The 22,197-nt window shown below is 36.6% G+C and overlaps 1 pseudogene across 1 annotated transcript in view; it reads left to right on the top strand.

Moving 5' to 3' along the window:
* LOC306882157 (tRNA (32-2'-O)-methyltransferase regulator THADA-like) overlaps positions 1–22,197 on the top strand; it is a 95,577-nt pseudogene that overhangs the window by 66,709 nt on the left and 6,671 nt on the right. Inside the window, exons 27-31 of the transcript XR_013785903.1 lie at positions 4,855–5,252; positions 7,916–8,040; positions 11,985–12,057; positions 13,677–13,836; positions 13,927–14,049. The product of XR_013785903.1 is annotated as a tRNA (32-2'-O)-methyltransferase regulator THADA-like (transcript). The remainder of the gene's footprint in view (positions 1–4,854; positions 5,253–7,915; positions 8,041–11,984; positions 12,058–13,676; positions 13,837–13,926; positions 14,050–22,197) is intronic.

The raw sequence follows: 22,197 nt of genomic DNA, 5'->3' as shown, positions 1-22,197 counted from the left end.
GTGTTTACTACTGTAGTGAGTACAGGCGGCCCACTGTTTCCCTGCACCATAAACTCTAGCTGAACACTTTGAAACAAAAAGATTGCACATGTACTTTAACTGTTAGAGTGCCGTAAAGGAGCATGGGCCGGAAAACTGTATTTCACAGAATTATTGAGTGTTCCATCTTATATAAAGTGATACAGTGTTATGAATAAATAAAGGGAGTCAAAATTACTTCATAGTTTACTAGGGCTGTGTGTGGCAAATATCAGTTAATTGACTTTAATTAATCTACGTTTAGATAAACTGATATGGGTTTTTAAATGTCAAAATCAGTCTTTTAGCCTGTTCTATGTGAAAAGCTTTTTAGAAGAAACTCAGCTTTATTCAAATTTAAAATTTCTGTCAAAATTCAATGGTTTGGATGCTCTTTAATGTGGCGTTACAGATATTGTAGCAGCGATCATCTCTTCCTTTTTACTAATATTTCTTTCATAAAATAAACAAGAATGAACATCAGAAAGAAACGTTGTTTATTGCAACGTATCATGTGCAACTTAATCAGTATTTCATCTGTGACGTCAGTAAAACAGCTAATATACAAAGTCACATAACATTTACCTCTGGAAAGTCGTTCAGTGTTTATAGCTTGTCAACTAGAATAAAATAACTTTAGAGAGTAGAATTTTGCTAAATATATTACGTTTTTACTATATTTTTACTAGTGCTGTCAAACGATTTGTCAAACGATCGCATCCAAAATAAAAGTTTTTGTTTACATAATATTTGTGTGTGTTCTGTGTATATTTATTATGTATATATAAATACAAACACATGCAGTAAATATTTTGAAAATATTTACATGTATATGTTTATATTTATACAATTGATATTATATATAAATATATTTAATATACAAATCTGCAATTTTTCTTAAATGTATACTTGCATGTGTGTGTATTTATATATACATAATAAATATACAGTACATACATATATTATGTAAACAAAAACTTCATCGCGATTAATCGTTTGACAGCACTAATATTTACATAACCTGTTCATAATGCTGTCATAATTTAATGTATGTTTGAATAAATCTGCCATAAAGTAAAGTTTTTATGACAGTTTGAATCTAAATGTTTGTATACAACTACATTTTTGGTTGTTGATTATTGTATAAAAAAATATATATCAATTTAATTTAATAGTTTGAATATCTAAGTGTTGTACCAGCTGACAGGATACCTGTAGAGTTCAGAGCTATACTTGACTATACTTTTTTCTTAGTAAATATTTACATTTATTGTACCTGATACACATTCATTGAACCGATATTGAATTGAAAATGGAAACAAATGAAGAGCTTGTGAATTTGAAGAGTCATGTAATCTCTGTCAATACCCAGCCCTATGACTGACTCACCCTCATGTAGTTCTAAACCTGTAGGACTTTCAAAAGATTGTTTGAACATGTTGAACAAAGTTTGTTGAAATATTCACATCTCAGCAAAGACAAAAAAAATATTTTGAAAGTGGTCCATGTGACTGTACGTCTTTTGAAGCCATACAATATGTACTATATCAATGTGTACTGTGTGAAAAGTGTTATGCAGATGAATTTGAGTTTGTATGATAAGCCGAAATTTACATGAATATTCTTCAAAACATCTCATTTTGTACTAAAGGGAAGATGTTAAAACAGTGTTCGGAATAGCGTGAGGGTGACTTGATGACAGTTTCCATTTTTAGGTTAAATATCCCTTTAAATTTCTCTTTTTGCTGTTTTCATTTCTCCTTTTTCATTTCTCCTTTTAATTTTTTTTGCTGAGAGGTTCAAAAGAAAACTGCCTCTCCAGGTTGTGAATGTTTTGCCAGTGTTTGATTTCACTGCCCTGGGCTTTATTTTCTCTTGCCAGTGACTGTAATATTGCTATTTTTATGAGAGAGCAAAATTTGGTCATTGAGACTTGGTGGTCGTTGCATTGATGAAACCACAGCTTTCTCTGAGTCAAGCTGTGTTTGTGTGTAACGCTCTGAATGTCTCACTGGGCTGTTTAGGTTTTCATAAAGATTCCAGCACATCCCCATAACTACTGTCTCCAAACTCACACTCATATTGTCTGCCACGGTCAGTCCTGCTGAGAAATGCCTTTCATTTCTGAGATTAATCGTTACCGTGCTCCTCCGTCTCTCCAGAGGGCCAATGATATTAATAAATGCCATAGTGAATCATTCTTTCTCTCCACCGCACTTCCTGTTTACTCTCATTTCCTCTTTCTTTCCCTCTTCTGTGTTTCTGCCTCTGTGTATGTTGGAGGAAAACAGAGATGGAGAGAGTTTAAAGGAGAGATAAATCAGAATAGTTAACCGAAGTCTGTCTCATGACTGACTAGTTCTCGTCTCCCTCCCTCTGTTAATGATGTTTTTCTCCCAGTGTGTTGTTTTGTGGTAATGAGTACTTGGCTTGAGTTTAATGGTAACCATCGCTCCTCTTATGACCCACTACAGTTTCATTTTTACTTAATTTAACTTTTCTCTCGTTCTGAGTAACTGCGGCATTCTTTGTTTATTTATTGGAACCTGTAGGAGAGCCGTTCTGTGAAACTGTGCTTTCTATATTGAGGGAAAGGATTTGTTAAAGTACTTTTTCTGTATGGTTTTAAACATCTAGCAGACATCTGTAATATTTGTTCTGTTGTGAATTTTATTTATGGAAATGCTATTTTGAATGGGTATATTTATAATTAATTGTTTTAATGAATTTATTTAAGTTTTCAAAACACTGTATATTTACTACCATTCAAAAGTTTGGTATCTACGGTGACCACAAGGCGAGATGTTCGGTTCACTTAGTTTTGTCGTGGCCACTAGATATTAATTCATGGGAACGTCATATTAACTCGTGGGAACGTGATATTATGTCGTGGCCACGAGATCATTTTGTTGAGGTAACGACATCCTTATGTTGTGGCCACAAGATGCTATGTTGAGGGAACGACATCCATTTCTCGTGGCCACGACTTCTTATGTTGAGGGAATATATATTCAATATATAAACATAACATATTTATCTTAAATATATATGTGCATGTGTGTGTATTTAATCCTGGGTTGCTATGGTCACGCAGGTTTGTTTACGCATTAAACTCATGGCCACGAGAAAAATGTTGTTCGCTCAACATAAGAAGTCATGGCCACGGCATAAGGATGTCGTTAACTCGACAAAACGATCTCGTGGCCACGACATAATATCATGTTCCCACAAGTTAATATGACGTTCCCATGAGTTAACACATCGCGGCCACGACAAAACTAAGTGAAACGAACATGTCACCTCGCAGTCACCGTAGCTATCAGTAGTATTTTATGTGTGTGTGTACTGTGTATATTTATTATGTGTATATATATATATAAATACACACACATGCACATATATATTTAAGATAAATATGTTATGTTTATATATTGAATATATTTATATATAATATAAATTAAATGAATATAAATATATGCATGTAAATTCAAATAAATATTTTCATAATATATGCTGTGTATTTATATATACATAATAAATATACACAGTGTTATGTAAACAACAAACAATTTATTATTTTGCGATTAATCGCGATTAATCGTTTTGACGGCACTAAAAAAAGTATCACTTTCTACAAAATATGAAGCTGCACAAAAAATTGATAACGTTAAATGTTTCGTAAAATCAGCATATTACATTGATTTCTGAAGGATCATGTGACACTGAAGACTGGAGTAATGATGCTGAAAATTCAGCTTTGATCACAGGAATAAATTATATTTAAAATATATTAAAATACAAAATTATTTTAAATTGTAATTATTTTTGCAACATTACATTGTTGATCAAAAATAATAGTAGCCTTGGTGAGCATAAGACAAATATATGTGTATCTGTAAGAATTTGAATGGAATGTTTAAGCAACTCTGCAGATGTTTGTGTCTGTGTCTTGAGTGTTGCAAGAAAACATGAACAAAAGCATGTGGAAGTGATCTGTATTTATGATAAATGACTCTTTAAATAGCTCGCTGTCTGTTTCTTGGGTTGACATTGTGTTGACGATGTCTGTGTCAGGGTTCTGGTGAAGAGGTATTTTCCACATTAGATTAGATATTCCAGTTCTCATCACTACAAATGTTTGTCAACATCTCCACCCTGATTTTAAACATGCCTTCCCATCATCCCCGTCTTATAATAACGGTCAGGGTCTGTGTGAACATGTCAACCATTCACATCATTGAAACAGGTGTTGAGCAATGTCCATGCCCTAAAGAGACATGCAAGTACGCACACATTCAGAATCCCCTCTCACGCTTGGCTAAATTAGAGTGCGGCACACGCTAGCTGCTTTAGGTCAATCTGAGCGTGCTCAGAGAAGCGTACGAGAGCTCTTTTGATGCTCGGGTGTCAGGGTAACCGGGCCCGTCTCTTGGGGAATGCAGCACGGCCCCGCCCTCTGGTCCACTCCTCCTTGAATCATGTGCTGGGCTGGATTGAGTTGCATTGTGGGAGTTTGAATGGGTCCTTGGTTGCAGAAGTGGGCTTTATTTTAGCTTTCAGAAGAATATTATCTTTATAATATTTCAATAAGGAAAAAAGGAGGCTCTGAAGCTCTTGTAATTCCCAGAATGCTTTTCAGCAGTGATGTCATAGTGAAGCTGAATCAATATTTAGCAGCGAAAGTTCAAAGCGTGATCATCTTTCACTAATATACACCAATTAATGTAGTTCTCTCATTGCTTTGTACACTGATATTTCACCTAATATCAATTGTGCTTTCATTTTAGATTTTTTTTGTCACTTGTAATTGAGTTAATTTGTTGTTTTCTGCTCTAGAGTCACAGCTGAAGAAACTGCGCGAGGAAACTCTGCCGATTCTTATGGCCTCTGAACTTGTGGCTCCTCAGGGGCCCCATGACATGAACCTCTCAGTCCCTGGAGCCACACAGTATCTGCAGAGTCTGGCTCGCATAGCCGTCAGCGTCTGTGTGGAATCACCTCACCTGTGGGATTGTCCAGAGTCTGCCGGGTTTCAGAGAGACCTTCTGGAGCGACTGCTGCGGTGCCCGCACTATGAGGTTCGGCTGTTTGCTCTGGATCAGCTCCTTAGGAGACTTCAGAAGACAGAGGAAGAGTCTCAGCGTCGTGCAAAGGAACCCTTGCCCTTTGACCTCAGTGTGTCCAGCCTAACCTCCCTGGCCCTTCGTGAGACTTACCCTTGGTGTCAAGCCAAGGTGAGGAAATCACGCTTTTGCTTCAGAATACTGTACACAACTTTTATAAAGCACTGCAAAAACTGCAAAAACACAAAAACAACTTAACTTGCAAAAGCTGCAACTTTACAGAACTTTAAACGCTTTACAAAAACAAAACCTCAATAACAACTTCACAAAATCATATGCATTGCTTCAAATTTAAACACTCTTCTAAGCCTTACAAAACGCAATACAAAAACTCCCAAAAATGTCCAAATTCACAAAATGCAGTGAAAAACTTTACAAAATATCACTCTGAAAAACTCTACAAAAAAACAACAAACTGTTTAACATAACTTCAAAAAATGCAAAAACACTACAAAAACAAAAGCACACTACAAAAATGTAATAACGTCAAAAAAATTTACAACTTCAAAAACTCTACTGAACTCAATTCAAACACTTTACAAATAACTGTGAAAACTTGGCACAACTTCACAAAATGCAGTGCAAAAGTTTACAAAACATTAAACTTGACAAAAATGCTCCACAAAACCCCAGAAGCCTTACAACAAACACTACAAAAAAGTATACAAAAAAAACAACGCACAAAAACCTTTTTTTTTTTTTTCAATTGTGACCTTTCAGAACTTTAAAAACTCTAGAAAACCATAACAAAACTTCAAAAAAATGATTTGCATCACAAGTTCAGACACTCAACTAAGCTTTACAAAAAATACAAAAGCTTTGGAAAACTTGACACAACTTCACAAATGCAGTGCAAAACTTACAAAATGTCAAACATTGAAAAACTTAAACACTATACAAAAACATGAGAAATAAATTTAACACACAAACAACACAAAGAACGATTTAACAAAACTTGAAACAAAATTGCAACTTTACAAAATTTTAAACACACTACAGAACTGTTAACAAAACATCACAAAAAAGATTTAAAAGATATAATTTCAAGCGTAACAAAACACGATACAAAAACAATCTGGAAAACTTCACAAAATGCAGTGCAAAACTTTACAGAATATCAAACACTGAAGAACACTCTTCAATCCCCCCACCCCCCCAAATCTTACATCAAACACTACAGAAAGAAGAAAAAAATAAGCAGTAGGATAAAAAATAAAAAACAGAAATGTGAAGCAATGAAATTACTTTGGGCTATATGAGTTCTAGGAGAAATAATCTTTGCAGGTCTCACGATTTTTGAGAATGAAACTTAATGCAGGTTAGCAGTCAAAATCCTTGGATTTCACCAGGTTGAAATTCACCGTAACCCTGATCACAGATTGGGTCCTGAGATTAGTGAATTCAGTCGTCTAAATGACACATGCCTTCATAAGGAGATTCTCTCTGATTAGCTGAATAAACATCTACACTGTAAAAACCTGCTGGACAAGAGCTACTCACAGCTGTGTCTCTGAATGAAACCGGCTGAATGTCATTTAATTTCCATTCACAGACTCAAAACACACAAACGCAGTTTAAGCCCAGAGCTTAAGCCCTGCAAAGTGAAATGGCAGGCGATTTCCTGTTTAGAAAAAGGGGTCGTGTTTCAATTCCTCATAAACACTCAACCAACCATCAATTACCCTGCTGTTTTGCCATTTCTATCATTAAGCAACGTTCAAGCTGACGGGAATCGGCTTTTCTGGAAGGACGTGTGTGTTTGTGTCTGGAGATGCGTGTTTTTGTATGTGTCTGTTGCAGTGATTTTGGCTGACTGGGAGTGTGTGTTCTTAAAAGCTGTTTTATTGGCCAACTGTTAATGTTTAAAGTGCTGCTGTTAGGCTCTAGACTCTCGATATGGCCTGGTTTCCATGGTAAGTTTACTGTTCTACCAAAGCATTCTGGGAAGTGATGAGGAAAGTTAGGTTAATTTCCTCTATGGGCTCAAATGGCAATGCTAATAAGAAAATATGCATCAAACTGCAATTGCACTAAAGCCTAGTGCCTAAATCCATTCTGAAAATATCCATTTTAGTCTTAAAACTAAATCCACATTAGTTTCATCATGTGCTTAAATATAATATAATGCACTGTAGTATAAAAGACTGAAATGGCCATTAAAAAGATGGCTTAAATGCCCTTATTTAAGAAATAATAATCAACCAAACAAGCCTAAATAATGGCAACAAACCCCTGTGAGGTACATGGCCTGTCACGGGAAAGGAAAGGAAAGACAGTGGGGGTCTGAGGAGAGGAAAAACAAGCCTTCCGTTAACTCCCTCACTCTGCTGAGGGGAAACCCGAGGGCCAGAGCTGAACCAGATGTGTTTTATGTGCAGGGGGATGGAGGGATAGATGGATGGATGGGGAGGGAGGAATGTTACTGACAGACGGGAGGGTGGAATAAGGGAATGTTCATATGGATGAAAGGAATATGGGTTGAGAGGTGTGGCTGGCAAATGAAAGCATTGAAAATATTCACAAAACATCCTGGACAGACTTCAGCACATTTTCTGTCTCGTGCTCCTTGTGTATGATTAGTCAGGGTAGATGCCATATTTATTTTGACGTGAATGAAAACAAGGCTGTGTAGGACAGATGGACAGTCTGTTGTACTATTGGAAACCCTTTGATCGCTCACACGATGCAACACTGAAAATATGACTTATTTTATGAAAATACGGCATCTAGCCTGAATAAAGTCTCTATTTTTTTTTTGTTTTGGTGTTTTGCAGGTTTTGCAGGTTCTCGCTGTTCTCCCGCTTTCTTCCCTGCTGCCCTGGAGAGATGGGATGACGTCTTTGAGCTGTCTGGAGGTTCTTGAGCATCTTCTCACACTGCTGCAAACCTCTACACACAGGTGAGCATACAGATTAAACTATATCATGTGGGTTTTTTTTTTCATGCATTGTTGAATTGTACCAGAAAATGAGTTTTGTGACCAACAAAAGTTTCTGCTTCTCACGCGTTTTATTCGTCATGTTAATCTTCACAAATAAACACAACTTATGAATTTTGAAGGATAAATACAATCGTCAAAAATAAAAAGCTATAAACTATAAACACACCATGGTTGCATGAGTTCAATGTCAGCACCAATAAGCACCCAGAAACGTTTTAATATACCTTTATTTAACCAGGAAAAAGAATCACTGAGATTAAAAAACTCTTTTACAGGAGTGTCCTGGCCAAGATAGGCAGCCAAGTTTGCGTATACAAATAAACAACAAACAATACTAAAGCCATCATACAAACATATAGCCAGTTAAAGCAATTACACACCATTAATTCACTCTCTAGATTACGTAATGATTTTTTAATAAATATAAGACACCAAGTTTTCTAACTTCATATGCTTTGGAGAAGATTCCAATCTGAAGTGGCGGCATATTTGAAGGTTTTACCAAGATCTAGTTCAAGTTCTGACAAGAGGCACACAAAGATTATACTTTGACTAAGAACGTAATGAGTAATTGCCAGACAAAATAATGAAACAAAAGAGATAAAAAATGGCAAATAGCTCAATATGTGACCCTGGACCACAAAACCAGTCATAAGGGTCCATTTTTTTTAAAATTGAGATTCATATATCATCTGAAAGCTGAATAAATCAGCATTCCACTGATGTATAGTTTTAATATTCGGCTGAGATGCAAGTATTTGAAAATCTGCAATCTGAGGGTGCAAAAATCGCCTTTTAAAGTTTTTTTTTTTTTATATATATCAATATAACAACTTTATATACTAATGTATACCAATGCATTTTTCTCTGAATTTCTCTTCTTAATCTGTATTTAAAATCAACTAACGGAAAAGTTTGAGTTAAAATAGAATAGTTCCCAAAACTGTAATTTTGTCAGAATAAAGCGTGAATAAATCTTGAGCTTGTGTTGACCACTAACCTTATTTCAGGCATTTAACCAAAAACCATTCAAAAAAACATTGACTTTGAGACGTCGAAACCAGAAGTGGGTGAACTATCAAAAGTTATGCGAGGTCTTAGGCCTGTCCTGTTCCAAGGATAATGATGGAAATCTAAACAAGACCAAATCTCAAATAATATTTTAGAAATAGTTTACCATATGTCTGCCATATTATACTGTATCTACTTTATGTATCTCATATTTGCTGTTATTAAGCTGTATTATGTAGCCTTTATATCAGTATTCAGCAGCCTACTGTATATATAAGCAGCCTATATATCAGCATTGTATTAGCCATCCTATTCTTCACATATAAGTAACAACAATGGACACTGACATTTGACCATTATTCCAAACAATGGCAGACGGGGAACCTTCACATTAGACACATTTTTGTGAGATTTCACAGGCTAAAAAAAGATGCAGTGTATATTGTCAATAGTGCAGATATAGAAAGCACAGCTTACACAGAAGTCACTTTCAAACCAAGCAGCTTTCTGTTTGACAAAGTGGCGAATCCGTGTGACCAGCTTGAACCTGTTACAAAATCTGCATGGATAAATCCTTTCAAAATTCCCAGTAGCTTGATTGCCCCAATTGAAAACAACTGGATTTCGCCCTTGAAAATTCACCAGACATGAACGTTTATTGTCCATTCGCATCCTAGATTGCACCAGCACCCTAAAAACATAGCATGTTCTCAGCAGGTGTGGACTCCAATTAACCTCCTCATTGTTGAGGCAGCGGTTTGAGGTGGTGGAGATCCCTCTGGGGACGCGAGAGGTACTCTGTTGAGCGCCTAGCGCTGTTAGCGGGAAGCGTAATGGCTTCAGATGTGGGCTCCGACTACAAAAGAAACCACACATACCTGTGGTCGCCAGCCGGCCCGTGTACATCAATCACCCTTTCATACCTACGGCAGAGCGGGAGGGAGATTGATTTACACATTAAAGGGTCACAGCTACCTGTGCTTTCAATTGAGAGAGTATTCGTATACCTTTACATAGGGTTATTCCCTATAATTTGTGGTACATGCTAGGAGGTTGTGTGCATGTCTTAATGTGTGTTTATGTGGCAGCAGGTGCAGTTGGGCTGTTGTTTTTGGCTCCTAGGTGCCTGTAGGGTATAACAGACACCTTCACATCCCAGTGTGCAGTGAACACAGGCCTTCGGTATTACATTACAAAGACTCCCACTCCCTGCGACGCTCATACGCTTTCAGTCTCTCCCCTTAAGTTCAGTGTTGTGAAACGCTTCGCGCCGTATTGCTATTTGTACCGCGTGACATGATACGTGTCTTTTGTAGCAGTCGCCTTGTGATTAAGCAACACCGAAGTACTTACGGTTAGCTGTGTGTGTCTGCGATTGTGCAACGCACTTGGACACTTGTAGTGTTGTGTAATGGCACATTTGCTGAGTGCATTTTGGTAGCCGTGTTCTGTTGGACAACACATGCTGGATTACACCTGTTCTGAGCTCGAGTTTGTAAAACAGCCCCTCTGGACTCGGCCCGGGGGGCGTTTACAAGTGTGTTTCAGTGTGTCATCAGTTTAGGATCAGACAGTGTTTATGATCAGGGTCCAGATGGTCGTGGAAAAATCTGGAAATTCTAAAATGGTTATTTACAGAACTGGAAAGTTCAGGGGTGAAAGTTCTGGATAGCTTTAAATAATAATAATAAAATCCTCAATTTCCATAGTAAATATGATTTTTGTGAGAAATGGCAAGTGACGTTGAATTAAATTAATAAAAAAAAAAAGAAACACAAAATCTGACAGAAAGACAGAAATAGTATTTACTAGTAAATCATACTCCAATAATCTTTGTAATAATTTGAATGATATTTACAGTAGAAATTGATAATCAGTATAATTGTTTAAATATATTAATCTATAATATAAAATATTTTAATATAATTGTAAGAACCTTATAACGCTAGATTAGACTTTATTTATTTACTTATTCATTTAATTATTTTATTCATTTTATCCATGTTTTCTAGGTGGGGTTTGTGTCACTCAGTTGTAGATATTTTATATTTATATATTTTATATATGTTTTCCCCTTGATTTAAACCTCACTTGCAAAAACAAATCGGTATGTATACATTGCCATTCAAAAGTTTGGGATCAGTAGGATTTTTTATGTTTCTTAAAGAATTCTCTTCTGCTCATCAAGGCTGCATTTATTTGATCAAAAATACAGAAAAAAAAAACTTTATATTGTGAAATATTATTGCAATTTAAAATAACAATTTTCTATTTTAATATACTCTAAAATATAATTTATTCCTGTGATGTAAAGCTGAAATTTCAGCATTGTTACTCCAGTCTTCAGTGTCACAGGATCCTTAAGAAATGTTCTAATATGCTGATTTATTATCAGTGTTGGAAACAGTTGTACTGCTTCATATTTTTTGGAAACTGTGATTCTTTTTTCAGGATTTGTTTGAATAAAAAGCTAAAAAGAACAGCATTTATTCAAAATATAAATCTTTTCTAACAATATAACTCTGTCATTTTGTCAATTTAACACATCCTTGCTGAATAAAAATGTTCATATCTTAAAAAAAAAAAGAAGAAAAATTGACTGACCCCAAACTTTTGAACAGTAGTGTATATTGTTACAACAGATTTTGCAAGAAAAGGTGTTGTTAGCCAGTCAATGAATTTAAATGACAACCCTGTAAAATAAATAAATAAATAATTTTCATCCTGTCTTCTGTTGAATTACTTTGGAAAAATCAGTTCATGTGGAGCACATGCCTTGAGCCATCAACATGACTTATGACAATATTCGATGTATTATTGTTGCATCACCCTCACTTTCCCTGTTTTTGGTAATAAACTGAAGTATGCAGATGTTCTTGTGTGTGTTTCAGTGTGGAGCTCTACTGTGCCGCTCTCTCCCTAACATCATCGCTGGTGCTGCACCTGGCCGAGTCAACGCCGCAGGTAAGGAAGAAGAAAAGAAACAAGAGACTGAGGAAGGGAAAGAGTATAGCATTGTGTTGGAAGTTTCCAGACAGACTTAAGCAAGTTAAACTGCACACTCTATCACTCTCTATCTAGACTGGAGCAGATTACAGATACTTAACCTTATAGAGGTTTAACATTCCGCCACATCTCACTACAAATATGAAAATCCCTGAGAAAAAAAGAGCATATGTGCTTTAGCTTAACCACAGGCTCCAGAAAGATTAACCTGTTTGATTTCACGCAAGTTTTTAAGAGTTGTTAACATTGTTTGTAGTTCACTGCTCGTTAGGCGATTAGCCGCTAGGTGTGATGAGGAGGAGCTTTACGGCTTCCAAGATCATTTTTTCTTAGTTGACAATGTGATTTTAATGACTACGGTTCAAAAGTTTGTGGTCTTATTTAATTTTTTTTTTAAGAAACTAATACTTATTCAGCAAAGATTCTTTAATTTCAGGTGTCAGTATAGATTTTTACATTGTTACAAAAGAATCTTATTTTATTTTAATGTTAAATAAACGCTGTTCTTAAAAACTTTGTTCATCAAGTGCATCAATGCAACAAAAAAAAAAAAGACTCAAAACTGGATTGTTTTGATTAGATTAAGCACTTTCTGAATCACAAGCTGTTGTACAATAACAATAATAACATACATTGAAGAATCTAATAATAGTCATAATATAATCAGAATCAGAATCAGAAAGAGCTTTATTGCCAAGTGTGTTTGCACACACAAGGAATTTGTCTTGGTGTTATAAGCTTCCAGTACAGAAAGTACAAACATAGTGCAGACAACATATAATTAAGGTGATAAAGAACACTAATGAAGAGAATATACAATAATTAAGAATAACAATAGTAATAAAAATAAAAATATACAGAAAAGAGACATGACCATAGACAGAACTGTGAATGTGCATGTGTCCTATGTGCAGATGAAGGTTTGATGGGTTATTTACAGATGTACAGTACCGGGGTGTGTTATGTGTTGTTCAGGTGGGATACGGCCTGGGGGAAAAAACTGTTCTTGTGTCTGGCTGTTCTGGTGCTCAGTGATCTGTAGCGCCGGCCAGAGGGCAACAGTACAAAGAGAGAGTGAGCTGGGTGTGAGGGGTCCAGAGTGACTTTCTTAGCCCTTTTCCTCACTCTGGAGGTGTAAAGTTCTTGGAGGCTGGGCAGAGGGGCACCGATAATTCTCTCAGCAGTCCTAACTGTCCGTTGTAGTCTTCTGATGTCTGTTTTGGTAGCTGAACCAAACCAAACAGTTATAGAAGAACATAGGACAGACTCGATGATTGCAGAGTAGAACTGTTTCAGCAGCTCCTGAGGCAGGTTGAACTTCCTTAGCTGGCGGAGGAAATACAGCCTCTGCTGGGCCTTTTTCGCAATAGAGTCAATGTGATTGTCCCACTTCAGGTCCTGGGACAATCTATAATATATATAATATAATACAAACATACAGCACTATGGTGTTTATATCAACTTTCCAAGGCATTACTATCTTATGCTTCACTGTACCATGGTATCACCACATTATTTTTTTTCCCTAAGGGGCTGATGTTTTTTCAGTAATGTGTGTGTGTGTGTGTGTCTTACAGCAGGATTTCAGTGAGGCTGCAGTGGTCTCTTTGAGCAGATGGGGGGCGCTGGTCATGCAGGGCTGCAATGAGGATCAACCTGCAGAAGTCAAAATCACGTCAGCAGAGGTGCTGGTGAAGGCCATCCCCACCTTACTGACAGCTCCGGCCCTGCCTCTGGGTGAGTGGATGTCTGTGGACAAGAACACGTGTGCAGGAATCTGAACTAAAGCTTACACTGTGTGTGTGTGTGTGTGTGTGTGTTTTCCAGGTATCACACACACTGTGGCACTATGGAAGAGCCTGTTTACATTATTACAGGATGAAGATCAGGATGTCAGAGACGGAGCAGCTGACTTCACCTGCTACATACCAACCCATTTACACAACACAGGTATACACACACACACACACATTAGCCCTCACAGGAGACTGTGCATTTCTACTTTACCCCAAAAAAACTCACTCAGTATGATTTATAAGCATTTTGAAAAGTGGGGACATGGGGCAATGTCCTCATAAGTCACCTTCACCTTGTAATACCTATGTCATACCTGTGTCATTATACAAATTTATGTCCTCATTTGTCACAAAAACGTGCACACACACACACATTAAAAGAACAGTCTGGGTTCAGTGCAAGTGAAGCTGTATTGACAGCCTTTGTGACGTAACATTGAATACCATAGATTAGGGATTCCACTTTTTTTTTTGTCAGCCAAACCCTTTTGACCTAAAATTTTAGTTAATATTTCATTAATTTCACAAAACATTTGCTTGTTTACAGTTGTCTGGTGTTGGTTAATGGTCACATAACAAGCATGTAAACAAATAACATATTATTATTATTATTATTATTATTATATTAACTTTTTCAAGTACTTTAAGTATTTATTTTTGGTGTTTTTTGTTTAAAATGTATTAATTTATGTATGTATTTGCAAACAAACAAACAAACATTTTATGTGTGTTAGGCTGAATCTAGTATGCTAAAATCACTTGCAAAACTTGTGTGCAAAATAATATTCAATATTTCATTGTCATGATTTGTATCTGATTAAATTAATTATTAGCTCATCATTATTAGCTTTTCATCAACTCATGAACCCCAGTTTAGGAAATCCTGATGACACTTATTAAAAAATTAATTATTGTGTGTGTGTGTGTGTGTGTATTGCTTTGTTGGCTGTGGAGTCAGGACATTTACAAATATGATTAAAAGATGAATATGAGACAAAACTACAGTGTCACATTTTATTATTAGCCGTTTCAACACATAGATGTTTTACCAGATAAGAAGATCAGCACTTTTAGAGTTCATCCCTCTATCTGATGTGAGCATAAGTATTGGGACAGTTGCCTCACAGGTCTTTCTAAGTGATCAGCTGTGTCCTGTTGCATTAATTCTTCAGATATTAAAAGCAGGGAATGTGTCGTATCAGTTATATCCATTACTTCTGTATTCTGAATCTTGCATTCGATGATGACACACAAACCAGGATGAAGATAACGGAGCTGACTTTGAGAGAAAAGCAAGCAATTTGGATGCTAAAAGAAAAGAGGAAGTCAGTTAGAGCTCTAGCAAAAACAAAGGGCATGGAGAAATCACGAGTTTGGAAACCACCAGCAACCAACAACTACCTGATTGGCTGAGAAAACAACAGTAGTAGATGACAGACAAATCATAAAAGCTGTGAAAATTAACCCTAAAAGACGTGTCTGTAAAATCACCAACAACTTCCAGAAAGCTGGGGTGATGCTCTGACAATCTACTGTCCTCAGGAGACTTTGACACAGAATTACAGATGCTACACAGCAAGATGCAAACCTCTGACCAGCACCAAAAATGGAAAGGCAAGATTAGAGTTTGCAAAAAAGCACAAAGGTGAGCCAGAAGAGTTTTGGAACTGTGTTTATGAACCGATGAGACAAAGATGAACCTTTATCCAAGTGATGGGAAAGCAAAAATGTGGAGAAAAAAGAGAACTGCAATGATCCCAAGCATACAGCCTCATCTGTAAAGCATGGTGGAGGTGGTGTCATGGCATGGGCATGCATGGCTGTCTCTGGAACAGGCACTCTCAACTTTACTGATGACTTAATGTATGATGACAGTAGCAGAATGAATTTGGAAGGGTACAAAACCATCTTGCCTACCAATATTCAAGAAAATGCTACCAGATTCATTGGGAAGTGCTTCATATTGCATCAGGACAATGACCCAAAACACCCTGCCAGTTCAGTCAATTTATAAGGGCAAAGAAATGGAAAGTCTTAGATTGCCCAAGTCAATCTCCAGATTTAAATCTGATTGAACATGAATTTCACCAGCTGGAGAGGAGAGTAAAGGAGAGTGTATATATATATATATATATATATATATATATATATATATATATATATATATATATATATATATATATATATATATATATATATATAATATGTGTATGTATGTGTGTGTGTGTATATATATGTATATATATGTATATATGTATAGGTGTGTGTGTGTATATATACAGTATATGCATAAGTGTGTGTGTGTGTGTGTGTGTGTGTGTGTGTGTGTGTGTGTGTGCATTTTTGTGACCCTGGACCATAAAACTAGTGTGGTTTTTTGAAATTGAGATTTATACATCATCGGAAAGCTGAATAAATAATCTTTCCATTGATGTATGTATGTATTGTTAGGATCAGACAATATTTGGCCGAGATACAACTATTTAAATATCTGGAATCTGAGGGTTCCAAAAAAAAAAAAAAAACAATATTGAGAAAATCGCCTTTAAAGTTGTCCAAATTAAGTTCTTTTTAATGCATATTACTAATCAAAAATGAAGTTTTTATATATTTACGGCAAGAAATTTACTAAATAGCTTCATGGAACATGATCTTTTTTGCATAATATATATATATATATATATATATATATATATATATATATATATATATATATATATATATATATATATATATATATATATATATATATATATATATATATATATAAATATAAATGTGACTGATGAAATTATGAAAACCAAAAAATCAAACATCACCACATGTTGTTTGGGAGGGCTTAAAGAAATTCTCCTCACTCACCCAAAAACAAACTCCAGCATATTAAATTATCAGACACGACTGGAACTTCAAATGGGACTGGCTTCTATGGTCAGATGAAACAAAAAAAAAAATAGCTTTTTAGCAGCAAACACTCAAGATGGGTTTGCTGAACACAGGGATAAAAAGTACCCCATGTGTACAATGAAATATACTGCTGTATTTTTTGATGTTGTGGGCCTATATTTCTGCTGGAGGTCCTGGACATCTTGTTTAGACACATGACATCATGGATTCTATCAAATACCAACAGATAAAAAAATAAATAAGTGACTGACTCCGTTAGAGATCTTATAATGGGCAATGTTTGGATCTTCCAACCATACAATAATCCAAACACAAACCTCAAAAACAACACAAAAATGGGTCACTGGACACAAAACCAAGCTTCTGCTATGGCCATTCCAGTCCTCTGACCTGAACCCTGTAGAAAATGAGTGGGGTGAACTGAAGAGAAGCACCACCAACATGGAGCTGGGAATCTGAAGGGTCTGGAGTGATTCTGGATTAAGGAATGGTCTCTGATCTCGTCAGGTGTTCTCTAACCTCATCAGGCATTATAGGAGAAAATTTAGAGCTGTTAAACTGGCAAATGGAGGTTTCAACAAGTATTGAAGAAAAGGGTGCCGTTACTTGTGGCCAATGTGTATTAGAGAAAAATATTTATTTCATAATGATATTTCCCCCCATTTTAAATTCTCATTATCCAATGAAAGGTTAGATTTTTGTGAATTTTTAAAATAAAAGATCAAAATGATTAACAATGCAGATAAATTTTCACAGACGCCTTTGATCATATTTACCAAGGGTGCCGATATTTTTGGCCATGACTGTACATACAGTATACTTATACATACATGTGTCATATATATACAGTACATATATACAGTATCTCACAGAAGTGAGTACACCCCTCACATTTTTGTAAATATTGAAGAAATGACACTTTGCTACAATGTAAAGTAGTGAGTGTACAGCTTGTATAACAGTGTAAATTTGCTGTCCCCTCAAAATAACTCAACACACAGCCATTAATGTCCAAACCGCTGGCCACAAAAGTGAGTACACCGCTAAGTGAAAATGTCCAAATTGGGCCCAAAGTATCAAAATTTTGTGTGGCCACCATTATTTTCCAGCACTTCCATAACCCTCTTGGGCATGGACTTCACCAGAGCTTCACAGGTTGCCACTGGAGTCCTCTTCCACTCCTCCATGACGACATCACGGAGCTGGTGGATGTTAGAGACCTTGTGCTTCTACACCTTCCGTTTGAGGATGCCCCACAGATGCTCAGTAGGGTTTAGGTCTGGAGACATGCTTGGCCAGTCCATCACCTTTACCCTCAGCTTCTTTAGCAAGGCAGTGGTCGTCTTGGAGGTGTGTTTGGGGTCGTTATCATGTTGGAATACTGCCCTGCGGCCCAGTCTCTGCTTCAGTACGTCACAGTACATGTTGACATTCATGGTTCCCTCAATGAACTGTAGCCCCCCAGTGCTGGCAGCACTCATGCAGCCCCAGACCATGCCACTCCCACCACCATGCTTAACTGTAGGCAAGACACACTTGTCTTTGTACTCCTCACCTGGTTGCCGCCACACAGGCTTGACACCATCTGAACCAAATACGTTTATCTTGGTCTCATCAGACCACATGACATGGTTCCAATAATCCATGTCCTTAGTCTGCTTGTCTTCAGCAAACTGTTTGCGGGCTTTCTTGTGCATCATCTTTAGAAGAGGCTTCCTTCTGGGATGACAGCCATGCAGACCAATTTGATGCAGTGTGCGGCATATGGTCTGAGCACTGACAGGCTGACCCCCCACCTCTTCAACCTCTGCAGCAATGCTGGCAGCACTCATACGTTTATTTCCCAAACACAACATCTGGATATGACGCTGAGCACGTGCACTCAACTTCTTTGGTCGACCATGGCGAGGCCTGTTCTGAGTGGAACCTGTCCTGTTAAACCGCAGTATGGTCTTGGCCACCATGCTGCAGCTCAATTTCAGGGTCTTGGCAATCTTCTTATAGCCTACGCCATCTTTATGTCGAGCAACAATACTTTTTTTCAGATCCTCAGAGAGTTATTTGCATGAGGTGCCATGTTGAACTTCCAGTGACCAGTATGAGAGAGTGAGAGCGATAACACCAAATTTAACACACCTGCTCCCCATTCACACCTGAGACCTTGTAACACTAATGAGTCACATGACACCGGGGAGAGAAAATGGCTAATTGGGCCCAATTTGGACATTTTCACTTAGGGGCGTACTCACTTTTGTGGCCAAGCGGTTTAGACATTAATAGCTGTGTGTTGAGTTATTTTGAGGCGACAGCAAATTTACACTGTTATACAAGCTGTACACTCACTACTTTACATTGTAGCAAAGTGTCATTTCCTCAGTGTTGTCACATGAAAAGATGTAATAAAATATTTACAAAAATGTGAGGTGTGTACTCACTTCTGTGAGATACTGTGTCTATATATATATATGGTTACAGTAGCACAACACAAGTGCACAGGCAATAAACATTAAAATATACACAGCTTATGAAATATAGCCACAATACTTGAACTTTAAGTGTTTGCATGAAACTATAGCATGGTAAAGTCACTTGCTAACCTGGTCTGTGCAAAGAAATATTCAATATTTCAGTGTCATGGCCACGTAAAACCAAGAACACTTGAAAGGGACAGTTTACATGAGCGAAAGCTCACTCATTTACAGGACTGACATCTGTAACACATACCAAAAGTTCCTCAAAGTAATTTCACCTCTTAAAGAATGATTTAGTCATCTTTTACAGCTCTAACAAAACAGATTTTGCAACTTCGAATCAACAGGAGTACTTCAAAGAAAATGCAAGCTGCATATTTTTAAACACTTCCATCGTGAGTGCATTTCTGTGCTGATTTTTTCTAAGGAAGAAGTTGTAGGTGCAATTTCTGTGCTTGTATTGAACCCAGAACATTGATTTAAAACAGTGGAGACATGGCCTACACAGGACAGATACACAGAACAACACGCACTCAGGAGATCAGATGAAGATTGTTGAAAGGGGAGATGTTTTAAAGAGTGTTTCTGAGGGATGGGGGAAGGTCAGGTCAGTGTTGTTTACGAGCTCGCCTGACTGAGCGACAGAGGAGAGGTGTGGAGGAGAGGCGGTGAACGGCAGGCCTGCACCTTTGAAATGGAGGCATGTGTGTCAGCGATGCAGAGAAGAGCAGCACCTCTGTCCCATAAATCAGTCGCATCAAAACCACATCATTACCACAATCTCTGACACGCTGATAATCCTGCTTCACATGGGCAAGAAAAACTAAAGTAGGGTGGGGGGAGAGTCTGAGAAAGCCTTGTCACACAATTCTTTGTGCCTTCTCTTGTCGCCAACCCACAATTACTGGTTACTGGTTTTGAGCAGCTGACATGAAGTTTCAAGCAGTGACAGCTGCTGCAATTGATCTAAATAAGATGTAAAATTGTTACGCATGCAGTTTTTATGATCTCATATACATGACTGGCTGGAATACTTGACTCTGATTGGTCAATCACTGCATTTTGAAAATGTTTTTGTATAATGATCGTTGAACTGTATAATTATTACATTAGGTGGTAATTATTGTCTCTCAACTTTGATCAGCCAGTTATTATCACAAAATATTGGGTTTATTTTGTGTTTAGTGAATGGCTAGCTGCAAATGTTCCCAAATGACAAATTAATTTTTAAAGTACAAATATGCCACTGCGCACAAGTGTATAACTTTTATATTTTATAATTTTGTGTATAATTTTATATATTATATTTAGGCCTGTTGATTTAACATGTTAATTTGGTGCTATTAATTTTGGAATGACATTTATTAATGCATTATATTATATTATAATTTATTACATTATAAAACTCTACTGTTCAACAGTTTGGGGTCAATAAGGTTTTTTTATTATTATTTTTAGGGCAATTTAAATTGATCAAATGTGACAGTATAAACTTTTACAAGTTTTCCAAAAATTAATAAATAAATGATAATAATTAAAAAGCTTCACAGTTTCCACATAAATATTAAGCAGAACAACTCTTTTCAATTTTGATAATAATTAGGAAATGTTTGCAAATATATGCAAATCAACAAATAAGAATGATTTCTGTCATGTGATTCTGAATTGAGCTTTGCATCACAGGAATAAATTGCATTTTAAAATATTTTCAAATAGAAAAAAAAATATTTTAAATTGTAATAATATATCACAATATTATGTTTTTACTGTATTTTTGATCAGATAAATGCAGCCTTGGTTAACATGAGAGACTATTTTCAAAAACATTTAATTAAAATCTTTCCAGCCCCAAACTTTTGAACTTTACTGAACATGTAATTTTTATCCTAAAATGTTGATGGTGAAAAAATTGGTATGTTATTTTGAAACAGACTTCTAGTTTTAGAAAGAAACTTAACTCAGATGAAACAGTTCAGATATATATGAAGCAACTCTAACGTGATCTCATGATAACATGCACTGTAATCACATTTCTGGCTTTGTACTTGGCCCTCTTTCGTTTCACCATGACAGTGAAGTCTTTGTGCAGTACACGGGACCGAATTCAATTAGACACTTTTATTCCTCTGCTATCTCAATACAAATTAGGTTGGAAATCAGAACCCCTGGCATCACTTAACAAGGCTTTTAAAAGGGTGAGAGGTACATCTGATAACAGCATTAAGACGGAATAGGACCATATTCTCACGGGGGGAACTCGGGAGTGTTCAAGCATTTCAAATGTAATTACTGTCCCCGAAATGCTCAGCGCTTTTCGCTTGTGTTTGCCAAGTTTTTTTTTTCGGGACTGGTTTGCCTCGGTTACAGAGACGTAGCCTTGAACAAGTGTAAATATTTGGTGATGAGTAGTTGCTAAGGTGTTGCTTACTGGCCCAAGTCAAAAAAACAAATAAACTCTGTAATATGCAAGTATACAGCATTAAAGAGACTTTTTTGTTGGCCGTTTTTCCTCTGCCAGGCAAAAATCACATTCGGATCGCTTAGAAATAACCTCTAGTCAACAAAACGCGTGATTTGAGGCATTACTCATGTTCAAACGGTGTGGGATGCATAGTTTATTGCTTAGGGTTAAAGGTTTGTTCGAATCCCTAAACCAAGAACCATTAATTATGTTGCCTTGGTGTATTATTGTTGTCGTCATAATGTGAATCACCATAATAATGCTCCTTCTTGTTCCACTACCGAATCGTGTTTTTACTTGCCATGTTTAAATATAAAGCATTATTACTGTTATTACATGTAAATTGCAAAGCTTTTTCCCCCCATGTTATATCCAAGTACAACATCAATTCAACCCTTTTGAAAAACCTTAAACATTTGTTGCTCGCATTACTCCAGTTGGTATTGTTCTTGGCGCGTCTGGT

Source organism: Barbus barbus (genome assembly GCF_936440315.1).
Source record: "Barbus barbus genome assembly, chromosome: 16".
Taxonomy (NCBI): Eukaryota; Metazoa; Chordata; class Actinopteri; order Cypriniformes; family Cyprinidae; genus Barbus; species Barbus barbus.
This window is presented reverse-complemented; position numbering and strand designations above follow the sequence as displayed.